At 32.2% G+C, this 12845-nt stretch overlaps 1 long non-coding RNA gene across 1 annotated transcript in view; it reads right to left on the minus strand.

The window, feature by feature from the left end:
• The window catches only part of LOC129223349 (uncharacterized), a 13866-nt gene extending 9936 nt beyond the window's left edge, over positions 1–3930 (minus strand). The window contains exon 1 of the long non-coding RNA XR_008580625.1: positions 3897–3930. This is a non-coding gene — a long non-coding RNA (uncharacterized LOC129223349). The remainder of the gene's footprint in view (positions 1–3896) is intronic.
• Positions 3931–12845: the final 8915 nt, after the last annotated feature.

The following is a 12845-nucleotide window of genomic DNA, read 5'->3' on the forward strand; positions in this document are numbered from 1 at the left end:
CTCGCATATACACGTGACTTGTATATACTCGTGTAGACACGTATACACTCCTGTAGGCAATCACGTATACATGCTAATATGCTCATGTATACACGAATATACTTGAGTAGTCACATGAATGCATGTATGTGATGTATACATGTATTTATTCATATATGAACTATTGTTTACACGACACGTATATACTCGTGCATACCGCATATACTCGTACATATACATGTAACTATAAAAATAACCAAAATGTACAAATAATAGGGTTATTTGTAACAGTTTTGCAGCTGTTTTTAACTATGACCACTTTACCCCATGCTATGACCACTTTCCCCCACCCCATGGGGTAAAGTGGTCATAAATACAAAGTGAAATGAAAATGTTATAAAACTACTTAAATCAATATTTTTTTTCCTGAAATTCAATGTATGTGTTCTTTAATAATGCAATGTAAAATAATAACAAAAAAAGTTGAAGTATTTAAAGAATTTATTGTATTTATTATCCACCTAAGTTGAAAACCTACGATTTTATGACCACTTTACCCCACCAGACCCTAAGTCATTTCACAAATTTTGAAACTAATATTCAAAATATATCTATGTTAGCACTTCAGAATGAGTTCTATCTGCAATGAGTATTAAAACACTAATTATACAACTAATCATTCATAAATAAACATGCTTTACCATTAAAAGGAAGTGAATTATCCTGCACTTCTGTCAGCTTCATGGTTTGCATTAACAGCTGCATTTTCAAGAGCCATCTGATATTTTCTCTTTACTGTGAATATTAATTTTCATTTAAAAGCTTTTAATTAAGCTGGAAAGATGAAAAACTGTTTCAAAATTTAATTTTCCTAACAATTTTTATGTTGGGAAGGCAAAACAAAGGAATTTTTTAAACTTAAAAACCTATTGTTTACTTCTGAAAAGTTGTGCAGTTTATAGAGAATTGCGTTATATAAGTCGTCGCTGTTTCTCTAAGTGTGCAAAAAGTAGAGTTTCCAAATGTTTGAAATAAAGTAGAAAAAAGTAGTTTCCAAATGACTTTAAACCAGGGTTGGCCGAATTAGAACCAATGGGTTTTTTTGAAAAAACCCATTTAAAAAAACCCATTATTTAGCCCACTTTTGGGTTTTTTAAAATTTTCTGAGAAGTTTAAAAAAAAATTAATTTAAATACTTTCATTATTTAAATTTCTTTTTTATTTGTTCTTCATCACAGACAATGAACACAAAAAATGAATTTTGAACTTTAATAGTATTTCTTAACACTTAACAGCATTAAAAAAAATACTTCAAAGATTTTAAATAAATATATTTAACTTTTTTCTTTAACTGGTCAATAAATAACTCAAATTATTCTGACTGAGTCCTGTCTCGTCTGATTTTCTCAATATTTGTAGATTGTACAGAGGAAACTACTCTAGTTAAAAGGCTTTCAGGTGAATTATTTTCTGCAAACCAACACGTCACAAATCTCGAATAAACACAAGGTATATTTTTAGAAATTAACAGGTTTTTCAAACGGTCAACAGAAAACAGAACAGGATGTACAGTATTTTCATTATCTTCGAAAAAGTTTAATATTTCTTACTCTGTACACAGAAGTAGAAAAACAAGCAACATTCAATTCAAAGAAATGTGTTGATTAAGCTGGAATTCAGTAAAAACTGATTTAAACTACTTGAGGTTCTACAGTAGTTTTGCATAACAAAATGATATACAATAAAGTAATATGCAAAAAAAAAATGTAGTAATTAAAAACGAACAATAGATTTTATCACTCGAGAAGTAACTTTGCCTTAACTGTTGGTAATAATGAAAACTAAAAAAAAATCTGAAACTGCACCATTTTTGGGTTTTGTAGTCTTTTATACTTTTCTTCAGAATATGCTAAATTTTAACTAGTTTTCCAGCTTTTTTTACCCGAAGACAATTTTTGCACTTTGTCTATACACTTACGCTACAATATGCTACAAGTACCTCCACATTTTCCCTAAAAAAAGACAAAAAAACCCACATTTCTTTTAAAAAAACCCAACTTTAGTTGGGTTTTATTTAAAAAAACCCAAAAAACCCTGGGTCCATGGGCTTTCTAAAAAAATACTGGGTTTTTGCCAACCCTGCTTTAAACTTATGTTTGCTCCGGAGAAGCCTTGATTCAAAATTTTCATTATGATTACTTTTAATATTGCTGTTGTTAGGCACAGAGTTTTTGTAACAATGGGTTTTATATTTAATCATTTAATGGAGAAATTACATGACGTTTACTGTTTTCCATCATAACGTTTTTAAACTAAGCTTTTTAGGAATAAATAATAGCCTAAGTTGCTCCCTGATAATGTAGCTATCTTGGTGAAAAAATAGTTAAAATGGGTCCAGTAGTTTTTAAGATTACCCCGGACATACATACAAAAGCAGTCATTTATGTATATAGATGAGGATAAAAATCCTAAGATAGCAATAAATGTCATGCTTGCTGCAGAGAAGCCTTTATTCAAAATTTTCATTATGATTACTTTTAATATTGAATATTTCTGTTGTTAGGCAACAAACTTTTGTAACAATGGGTTTTATATTTATCATTTAATGGGGAAATTACATGACATTTACTGTTTTTGATCATAACGTTTTTAAACTATGATTTTTAGGAATAAATTATAGCCTAAGTTGCTCCCTGATAATGTAGCTATCTATGGTGAAAAAATGGTTAAAATCGGTTCAGTAGTTTTGAAGATTACGCTGGACATACATACATACAGAAGTAGCCATTAATGTATAAAGATAAGTGCATTGAATTTACCTATAAATCTTAGTTTTTTGATGAGATGAGGTTACGAAAATGTTTTTTCAAATCTAATTAGGTTTGTAAACAACAAAAATGACTTTCAAGTACAGCAGAAGACCGTAATAAAGCACACCTTGGGACCAGAGCTTTTGCGTTATACAGGTTTTGGCATTATATAGGTCATTTCACAAATTTTGAAACTAATATTCAGAATATATATATATATATATATATATATATATATATATATATATATATATATTAGCACTTCAGAATTAGTTCTATCTGCAATGAGTATTAAAACACAACTAATCATTCACAAATAAATATGCTTTACATTTAAAAGAAAGTGAATTATCCTTCACTTCTGCCAGTTTCATAGTTTGCATAACAGCTGCATTTTCAAGAGCCATCTGATATTTTCTCTTTTTACTGTGAATATTGATTTTCATTTAAAAGCTTTGAATTAAGCTGGAAAGATGAAAAACTTTCAAAATTCAATTTTCCTAACAACTTTTATATTAGCAAGGCAAAACAAAGGGAGTTTTTAAACTTAAAAACTTATTGTTTACTTCTGAAAAGTTGTGCGGTTTATAGAGAATTGCGTTACATACGTCGGCGTTATAAAGGTATTCTACTGTATATACATCTATGTAGTACTACTTATGTGATATTGATTCATACCAAAATAAGTTAAAAAATTAGCACATCTACATTAAAATATTTTATCCAACATTTTCATAGCTTTCTTCTTATTAGCAAAATTTTTTAATCTTTGAGTTACACAGCAAAATCTGAACTACTATCAATAATTTACATGATACAATACAATGATATGTAAAAAGAACTGAATTTGTCAAAAAGAAAAAGACAAATTTCAACTCAAAATTTATTCTTAAATAACAAGTAGACAAAATGAAATTTTAAAAGATTAAGCATTATAAGTAACAAATCTGGTTAATCATATTAGTACTTGAACTTGAGAAAACGGGTAAACAAACAGAAAAAAACACACAATAACAATTTTTAAATATAATGCTTACGAAAGAATATGTTTTTTTTTTATATTCAGCCTGAATTTCAATTATATTAAGAAAATATCATAATACTTACGACTTACGTAGAAAACCACAAGTAGATTTCTCACGAAGCGCCATGTTGTTAAGCAAGAACCAGACAACATTCTGGAACTTCCGGTTGACATCGAAATCAATCAGTTGGATCAAACTATAACTATTTCTAATAATACTATTGACGCCAAGCTGGCAACCCGGCGCTAATTGCTTTATGGCAACCCATGGACAACTCCTTTGGAATGCCGCGGTTAGCCTATTGTTATAGCTTGGGTCAAGTTTTCCTCGAATGAGACGCCCTCATCACAAGGTAGCCGAAGCTCTCGTCCGAAGAGCATCTGAGATGGGGCATATCCGGTAGTCTCGTGGACAGCACTGCGGTAGGCCAGCAGGAACAAAGGTACCCTAGTAGCACCCGATATCGTAGCGTCATCTATACGTTATTGCCGTATATCATTTCATCTACCCGATATCGTATATCGTTTCTACTGTCTAGCTCGTTATCGGCACGATATCACGAGAAACGACATTTTACAAAATTCGCAACTCCAACGAACTATAGGGGGCACTGCAGTCACTGTCTAATGGCGGAATTAAAAACTAAAACAAACGCATGTGGTAACGAAGAAAATGCTAAAAGTGTTGTGATTTTTGTTCGTATGTATGATTTTTTCGCTTTATTCAAAGATTTTTCAAAGTGTTTTGGTTATTCTGACCCATATAGAAAGAGATTAGAAACCAAAAAGTATTACGAAAGTAAACAATTAATGCAGAACACACAGTAAGTTGTTCTGAAGCAGCCATTTTCACGATGTTGAATTCGGAATTCATAAATTTTTGGTTCGCTTCGAACGGCATTTTCATTTTGTATCGTTTTTTCTATACATTAGTACATATTAAGTTCAGTTTCGTGACATTTCCGGCATTTGTTGACATTTTTGTCACATAGTGCACATACGTGGCAGACTGTCAAGAGTAACGTTTAACACTAGATAATTTATTTCTATGACTATATGATTGGATATCTAAAGAAATCATGCATTTAATTCATTCGTCATGGAAATGATTTACCTGATATGCGAAATCTTGTCAAGATACATTATTCTTTCACACAATTTTAAAACCATAACCCTATAAACAGATTTTTGGCGAACTTTTATTTTTTTTTGTTCAAATTCTTAACGTTCTTTCTGGATTTTTCAATCTGTTCTGCGATAAATATTTTCAAGAAAATTTATTTGCATACTTTCTATTTCAGTAGGATACTGTAGTAACAAAGGTTATTTAAATCATTTATGTGGAATTAGGTTAAGGAAAAGTGTCCAGTCAATGTTGTTAAGTTCGTTTTTTTTTTTCATCGAATTGAAAAACTGATATTTATTCAAATTCACTCAGAACAAAATAAATAAAATGTGTACTCACAGTTTATATATGGTGGTAGTTTCCCTACTAGCAAAATTTCTTGCATCAAACTTGACATATCTTGATATTATACTGACGGCGTCAATATTGACATGTTTCATACTGCATAAAGCTTGCATAAAGATTAAAAAGCAATATTACAATAACAACACGTATGCAACATTGCATTCATCTTAAAATATCAATATTGATATTACCTTAAAATAACAACACGTATGCAACATTGCATTCATCTTAAAATATCAATATTGATATTACCTTACAATAACAACATTGCATACATGTTAACGCCGTCAAGATGATATTGATTTCATGCTGTCGCCGTCAAGGTAATTATTACACAATAGAACAGGTGGACCTTCGTTGATACTTGCGCATGCGCACAGTTCTTTCTACCCAGCGTCCCTCGCATTGCTTGCTGGCACATCTTTCTAATTCGATCGATTCAGTCGGTTCAGAGGAGCTGCACGTGGCGTTGCATTTCTTTAGGCTTCGCTAAGTTGGTTGCTTAGTTATTAGTGTGGAATCGTATTGTTTTAGGAATAACTTATGAATGACTGATAACTGCATTTGTTTATTAATATAGTACTAAACAAATCATATAGCAGACAATGTGCGATCAATGTTAAAAATGGCCGAAAATAACTTTTTTCGTCCCTAGACTTTGAAACAAAGGACATGAAGCCCAGAATTTCGTATTATCACTTCAATCTCATGAGTAAGATTAATTTTATTCAATGGTTATTTATGTTATTCTTTAAGATAAATTCATGTGTTTTGTCCATGGGATATTTTCAATGCTGACATCCATTTGGAAATGTACTTTATTGTATTTATTTACTTATTTATTATTTTGCTTTCTTTACTCCTAAATGTGTTATAAAAACTTCCGCAATTATTCCTAACTAGGCATTTTATGTATTTATAATACAATTAGAAGCATGAATTTAAAAAATAAGTCAATTATTACGCAAAACGAAGAAACTTTCACTTTTTAAATTAAATTGCGAGTACTATTAATACATTTATATGAATTTCCGATCAGATGTCAGCTTTAAGAAAATATTCTTAGGCTAGAAAACTAAATTGAAGAATAACAGAAATAATTAAAGAATGAAACTTAATTCCCGACTTTAAAGTGAAAATAATACAAAAAATAAAATAAAATAAATAAATAAAATAAATAGATAAAACACCTTGCAAACGTGCTGATTTCATACTGTCATGACAATGGATCCTGACATTTTCCTGTCATATCAATACGTATGCAATGTTACAAAAGCAAGATCATCTTGCATAGACCTTGATTTCATGCTGTCATGACAACATCTTGATATTATCCTGTCATATCAATACGTATGCAAGATTACAAAAGCAAGATCATCTTGCCTAGACCTTGCTTTCATGCTGTCATGACAACATCTTGATATTATCCTGTCATATCAATACGTATGCAACATTACAAAAGCAGCATACCTTGATATTTTCCTGATATTATGCTGCATACACCTTGTCAGTCAATATTGTGGCAGCCTGCTGACAGCATAAATGGAGTAACATAACAACATTGAGGCAGCATTAATGCAAGATGATTTTTCTTGCACGTCAACCTTTATGCAATACTGAGGCAAGATATTTTGCTTACTGAGTTTCTTTTCAGTTGATTGACCATTATTTCTTTTGACTTATCGAATTCTGTAATCTTACTATCATTTTATTCCACTCATGATAAAAACTAAAAATGGTTTAACTAAAAACGCGAAATCTCGCCAAGGCTACTTTGCTCGCACAATACTAAAACTATAACCCTAAACAAATTTGGCGAAACCTTTCAGCTGAGAATAAAAGGAATAAAGTAAATTCTTTCTCGGTTAAACATTTTTCATTTTGTTCTACGATAATATATTCAAGAAAATATTTTGCATACTGTCCATTCCAACTAAATGCTGCTGTAAAATATGATTAGTTAAATTAATTTAAGATTAAAAAAAACTCATATTCTTACAAATACATACAAAACAATAAAAAATTTTACCTGGTATAACGTTATCCAATTTTGTTAATCCAGAGTTTTCTTGTTTACGCTTCCACCATTTAATACTTTTTTGAAAGAAATAAGGAAAACTAACATTATTTTGAGAAGCTCGAGAATACTACTAAGGGACGAATTAATTTCTGTTGTTGAAGGCGTTCTTAGACATGTTGAATGCGTTACTCAGAACAAACTGACCGCGTTTACGTCAACAGATACACGTGGAGCGCAACGTGGCAATGTTTTAGTTGCATTCGCAGTTTTATAAATCACCGCAAGGTAGCGTATTCGAGCGCTGGAGTTCCGAATTGCTGATAATAGTCATATTTCAAAACTGTACCGTTGTTTTATGAATAAAATGGAATAAATCAAAAATAATTCAGTTTCAATAAAAAAAATTCAAATATTTGAAATTTCACGCATTTCTCTAATTGCGAGGTGATGACGCTTACGTTATCGTTACAATGACGCGTAAACGATGTAGGAAGATATCGCAAACGATGACTGCACAATGACCGCTTGCGTTATCGTTACAATGACGCGTAACGATATTGTCACTGGCGCACGCTCTGTCGGATTAGACATCGTTTTATATCGTAACCCGATGACGGAGCGATATAGGATTGGTTATTTTCAGGATATCGTCGTACGTCATTGTAATTTTTTTTTTCTTGTACCCCTTTATATTAGATAGTCACTCCTCTCTAAACAAGAAATTTCAAAAAAAAAAACTTATTCTACGTTCGAAAATAGGTTATTTTTCTTTTTTTTTTCTCTTTTTTTTATTTTTAGGAATGACAACGATGTTTTTCGCTTCATCCAGCCAGAGGGCGTTCGCGCTGTTTTCAAATTCAAATTTCAAGTGTAAACAAACATTTGCTTCGAGCAAACGTGGAAGATTTCATAATTAATTTTCGGGATCTACATTACGACATTTGACAGTTTTGTGTCAACAAGCCCTAAAATTCAAAGTCAAACTCTAAAATAAGGAATTTGTGACTAAAATTTAAATATTGGTTTAGCGATAGTGAGTTTGAATGCAAGGTAATTGAACGCTGTTATGGTTGAAACATGATTTTTTTTTTGTTGCTATTTGAAACTAAATCACAAATTTAATTCCTTATGCAAAGCTGCTTCATTAAATTTATTTCAGATGAAATTCGATTAAAATAAACACTTTCATTGTATGTAACTAGGTTTAGTATTTTTTTAAACTGTACAATAAAAATGGCAGATACGCTTGCCTGCTCCTGGATTACCCATCTCATTACTAGAAATGCTGCAATTTTGAATGTTCTACAGCAAGATGAATTATAGTTTGACATTTTGATTGTTTTATAGTTTGATTTTCTAATTATATCCCCCCTCCCCCTGCATTTTAAGAAGACCCTGTGCCCTCTTTTTAGTATTCAGTACACTGTCCTTGCGGGAAAAACACACAGAAGATCTTGTTTTAAAAATAGGCAAAAAAGCATCGGCGGGATGGTTTAATTGATGGAAAAAACTGCTTTTCTTTTCTGCTAATTTAGTAATTTATAATTTAAAACAGTTTAGTTGACTGATTGCTATTTTAATTTGCAGCTGTAAAAATGAATGCTTAATTGAAAAAAATGTTGTTGTATTCTGGATTCTTTTTTGGTTATTGTTATCAAATTATATTTGTCCCAAAGCTATTGCATTAAGCGTTACTGTGCTGTTTTTTCCTAACATTTGCAATGAGTATATGTCCATTGCCTCCCTCCCCCTGAAAAAATTTGAAATGATGGGCTTAGTGCACAGTAGAACTTCTTGAAATTCTACCTTATGGTTGCAAAAACAGACAAGAAAGCTAGTGAAATAGAATTCCAATATACAGTGAACTCTCGGTAACTCAAAGTCCTAAGAATCTGGTTAAAACCTTCCAGTAATCAGCAGTTCGAGTTATCGTAATTTCCGTTCCTATCATTCTCAAGTATAATTTTTATTTTGTTTCTCAAAAATAGTGCATGATACATAAACTATTATAACATGCATAGTTTGTATAAATTAAATATTAGTATGTACTAAATAAAAATAACTTTACAGAAAACAGAATATATTTTTTAAGATACTGCCATTTAATGGGGTAACAGATAAATGACTACCCCGATTGTTCGAATAAAACCTGAAACCAAAATGTTCCCTTTGTCGAAACTACAATCTTAAAACGAAATTTTCGATGATCTTTACTAATGATGCTAGGTAACGGTGGGAGTCGGAACAGCTCTCCTATTTTTTTTTTTTTTTTGGAAATTGAGGCTCGAAAGCGCAACTTTAAACGATCTTTTTTCCTTTTTTAATGTGGTGGCTCTAGCGAAGAAAATTTTCAAATTTGAAGACCAAAAAAAAAAAAAAAAAATAGTAGGACATCTTTTATGACAGCCGGGAAGAAGGCGTTTAGCCGTTCTTCCCCAGAACGATTTCGATATTGAAGACTTAAATACGCAATTGGAAACCATCTCTGATTACATTGCGAGAAGGGATAGGGTTCGGTAACTCTTCCATAAGTGTTTCAAAATTGTAGTCTTACCAAAAACATTTTTGAATGATTTTAATAATGTTGAAGAAGAACTGAAATCGGGGGATTACAGGAAAAAATTACAAAGTTGATTACCTAAAAACGAAATCTTAGACGATTTTCAATGAGTTGGGAGTAGGGATGAAACCAGGGTCACTCCTTTGGAAAATGTTTGAACTTAAGGTCCTAAAAAAGAAATTCTAGACGATCTGTGTTATGATGTGAACGTGAGTCGTTAGAGATCTTTCCCCTGAAAAGAATTTGAAATGAAAACTTTATATATGCATTTGTACTACCTCTAATGCGTCTGATATTACTGGGATTAGGTTTGGGAACTCTCCTCCAGAAATTTTTTTTCATTTTTGGTCAACTTCAAAATGTTGGGAAGGGTGAGGATGCTCCTGAACAAATGTTTAGAAGTTGAGGTTCTATAAATGAAATTGTTTGCCAGCTTCGATGACGTTAGAGAGAGAAATAGTATTTGGGACTCTCCTCAGAAATTTTCGATATTTAAGTCCTAAATGCGCAATTGAATCGTTGTAAGAAGGAATGTGGTTCATTGAGTTTCACTCGGAAACATTTTGAAATTGATGTTTTATTCAATTTGTTAGGCTACCTTTGGTAATGTAAAAAAAAATGGGGTTAGGCTCAGAAAACGCCTTTTCCTCCTATTTTGCTTTGTCCGTAATATATTTTTAATTTCAAAAATATGTTGTAAAGCATCCTGCCATACTTTTTCTTTTCCAAAAATATTTAACTTTTAGTTTTCCTGTAAAGGAATTTTCAAATTTCGATCTCAAATTTTTGTTCCCCCTGAAACAAATTATTAACACTTTGGGCTAAGGTGGGTATCTTATGTTTTTTTTAATTTTATTTTTATTTAAATTTAAATATCATGTCTCTTGAATTTCTTGATACACTTTTGTTCACCATTCATTTTTTACCTTAGGACGATTTAGAACTGCTGGTATCTATTCCTTACCGTGTTCTAAATTACTCTTCCTCACTCTATTTTATTTTTTTTTTCTATTTAAAACATATTTTGGGGCATCCCATGTATTTTTATCCACTTTGCTGGGATCTTCGTGATGAAATTTTGAATAATAATACTTCTAAAAATAATATGTTGGAAGCAAACTCCGATAACAGATATAATTATGAACAAAATATATAAAACTGTGTACATAATTTACTATCAATTTGGAACTTGCACGCAATTCATGTGTGTGTAGAGAATTTAAGCAGTCTATGGCAAATATTTTGTGCAAAATAGGTGATATGTCTTGCAGAGGTGCCCCAATGGAGGGGTCATGGGACTTTACTATGACATCCCCAAACTTTTTCACTCTTGAACCTGTGCAACCTTTTTTTTTCTTTTTCTTTGTGCCCTCGAATCTGGGAGCTCTTCGGGAGGACCCAGTCTAACCCTGAGCAAAGCTATACTTGAAATTATTGTTCAAATCAAAGATATTGAAAATTATCTGCTTTTACTGGAAAAGGACCTCAACTCAAGCATGCACCCCCTCCCCTCTCCTCAAATAGCTTTTTTTCTGCCTAAAGAGCTGGTTGCATATCTATACTAGTTGAATTTTGCTCCTTCATAATAGCACACCACAGTTTTTTTTTTTTTTTTTTTTTTTTTTTTCAACAAGCTATTAATTTTTTTCCCCATGACTTGTGCCCTTTTCGGCTTGCACCTTTAGCCCAGGGCTTAGGGTGGCCTATTGTGTAATCCGGCCGGATTAAAGACTCCAGCTTAATTGAATAATTTTCCTGGGTAATTGAATAATAGTAATCAGCTTTCACAAATATTTTTGTTGAAAATATTTTTAAATAAATTTGAAATTAGTAAGGACAATTATTGACGTAAAAATATAAAACAATATTTCCGCCCTCAACGGGCGGCGAGAAAAAACTTGAATTTTCCATCAAAGCATTTTGTGTATTCTTTTTTTTTTCTTGCTGCCATTACAAGAAAAGACTATAGTGCTGTCGTAGGAGTACATTTGAGACATAGAAACAACTTGGTATTAAGAAAAACTAAATTATTTTGGACCAAATGGAAACTTCGAGATAAACGAATATTTAAGTCATAAGCCATCGAGAGTTGACTGTAGTATAGTAATCTGATGATAAATTTTATATGCTCTTGGAATAGAGGAAGGGCTCTTGGTTAAATTTTGCCACAAACTAAAATTAGGGTTAAAACAGTTTTAACTTTAGTTAAATATTGATGCCCACCTGAGGGGGGGGGGGATCATGCAGCCGACTGCGTCCAAAAAAGTTTTAGTGGGGGGATTTTTTACCTTTTTAGGGGGGTCTTCGTGATTTTTAGGGCGGGTTGGGCACTCCTGAGTTAAAACTGTTTTGCGAAATTCCTTAATTGGTCTTAATCAGGGCTACAATAACAAATATAGAGTGATTTAGCAGTAAGTTACCGCCCCTAAGCTAGGGCTAAGGCAGAAATACAGCGCGGTTATCGAGGCCCGTATCTATAAATTTTGGGCCCTCCTGCAACAAAATCTGTAAGGCCACTCCTTAAAGGCCAACAGTGTAAATTTTCAACGTTAATAAGTCTTAGTGCTCATGTTTTCTTTAAACCCCTTAAGGACGTGCCCCCTCCGCACTCCAGGGTCTGCGGGTATGCAGATCAGAGCCTGCGGTTATCACATCCAGGGACTGCAGTTTCGTTCTTATTAGAACTCATCAGTCTAAAATAGTGAATAACCAAGCTGGAGACAGATGTAATTTCATTGAAGCAGAGAACGCCAACAAAGGGAAGATAAAGTAAATTTATCTCACCATTGAGTGTCTGAAGCATTGCGCAGTTCGACTCATGATTAAATTCACGAATCAGGAAAAAACCTACAAAACGTGCAAAAATGTAAGCCTAACTTGAAAGATTTATAGAATGAAAGCCGTACCGTCTACTACGTTAAGCTGATTCCATATAATGTAAAAATTCCTTCAAAACCGAAACAGTTTTGAGGTTTTTAAAC

This window comes from Uloborus diversus, chromosome 5 (genome assembly GCF_026930045.1).
Source record: "Uloborus diversus isolate 005 chromosome 5, Udiv.v.3.1, whole genome shotgun sequence".
NCBI lineage: Eukaryota > Metazoa > Arthropoda > Arachnida > Araneae > Uloboridae > Uloborus > Uloborus diversus.